The 1,479-nt window shown below is 53.4% G+C and overlaps 1 protein-coding gene across 1 annotated transcript in view; it reads left to right on the top strand.

Moving 5' to 3' along the window:
- Positions 1-422, top strand: part of RBM19 (RNA binding motif protein 19) — a 72,587-nt gene extending 72,165 nt beyond the window's left edge. Inside the window, exon 24 of the mRNA XM_009330826.1 lies at positions 27-422. The gene's annotated coding sequence lies outside the window, so the exon portion shown is untranslated. The remainder of the gene's footprint in view (positions 1-26) is intronic.
- The last annotated feature ends 1,057 nt before the right edge of the window (positions 423-1,479 follow it).

Genomic DNA, 1,479 nt, shown 5'->3' with positions numbered 1-1,479 from the left:
CATTGGTTTTTTTTCCATCTTCTCAGGTCTCTCGCTGATGGATGGAGAGGGGGAAGCCTCCGCCGGGGACTCGGCAGCCAGCGCACTTGTTGCCAGCGGAGTCCACTCGCCCTGTGAACCCGAGGGCTGATTTATGCCACGCGTCCAGGTCTTGGTATTCCCAGCCTTTTAAACAGACCTTGAATTCAGAGCGGGAGGAAGAGCCCTTGTCTGCTGGCGGCTCCTGCCCGAGGATTTTCCTCTTAAATCCGGGCAGGAACGTGACTCCCCTCAGCTCAGAAACCGCCCAACCTGGTGGCACAGAAACTTGGGGAGATGAACGCTTCCCCTGCTGACCCCAGGGACCCTGGCGGAACCTGCTTTTAATGTCTGAATTAAATAATCATTTCTGTACATTAAAAACCACGCATATATTTTAGGAGTTTTCCAAACTGAGTCACATCTCAGGTCTGTTTGGATTTGTTTAAGAAATATTCACCACAGCTAGGTAGTTATTTTGGTCCGATAGGGAGATAAGCATATTTTAGGAGGGAGGCCTGGGGTTTGCTGCGTTCGGCTTTGTGCCTGTGTCATTTCTGTCCCCGCTCTCAGGCAATCGCCTCCCGTCTCTCCCTTCCCGGCTTTGAGGCTTTGCTTTTCAACCAGGGTACCGCTTTACATATGTACGCAGCTGATAAAGTATTTTCACTTCGCCCCTTTCCCCTCTGGGAATCGCTGTCTTACGGCAAAACTGTTTTGTCTGACAAGGGCTGCAACAGATTACACGTGTTGGCTGCAAACACAGGGCCTTTTTTTTCTTCTTTTTTTTTTCCTTTTTGAGATCCGCATACCTTTAAAAAAAAAACAAAAACCTCTCTGCACTGCCGGGGCGAGCTCTGCCTCTTGCCTCATGTCCCCAGGAGCAGCCCCGTGGTCAGATCTGCCTGCGGCATCAGACCTCCCGGGGTGAGGCATCTCTCCGGGTTGTGTGTCCGGATTGTTTTTCTCACGTTAATTTGAGCCTGAATCCAAAAAATGCCACTGATTCTGTCGGGGCTGAGCGTTTCGGTTGGTCTGGCCTGGGGTTTTGGCTGCGGTTTGGGGCGGGATTTCTTGGGACCCCCTCGGCATCAGCATCCACAGCATCCACCGAAGTCAGCGGGACTCGGAGGAGCGATGCCCTCGTGCTGCTGAGGACCAAGCGCCGAGTTTCACGCCGGCAGCTGCAGCAGGGGACCGTGTGTGATGGACTCGGTGGCTCAGGGACATCCAGGACACCCCTGTCTGACCCAAATGTGGACCATAGTTTTCTCCCATCTCCTCTAACTGGGAGCCAGCTGGGAAAGGTGTGGGCTCTGCTTTTCAAACAGGTTGTTCAAGCATTAAAAGGAAAACCTTAAAATCCTCGGCTGGCTCTAGCAGGAGAGGGGCAGAGCCAGGAAACCCCTGCCCAGGAAGGGGGTCTGTCCACCGGCTCCATCTACCGAGCTGCCCCTTCCA

The sequence above is a fragment of the Pygoscelis adeliae genome, unplaced genomic scaffold, assembly GCF_000699105.1.
Source record: "Pygoscelis adeliae isolate BGI_AS28 unplaced genomic scaffold, ASM69910v1 Scaffold358, whole genome shotgun sequence".
Lineage (NCBI taxonomy): Eukaryota > Metazoa > Chordata > Aves > Sphenisciformes > Spheniscidae > Pygoscelis > Pygoscelis adeliae.
The sequence above is the reverse complement of the archived record's forward strand: the minus strand, read 5'-3'. Positions and strand labels throughout refer to the sequence as shown.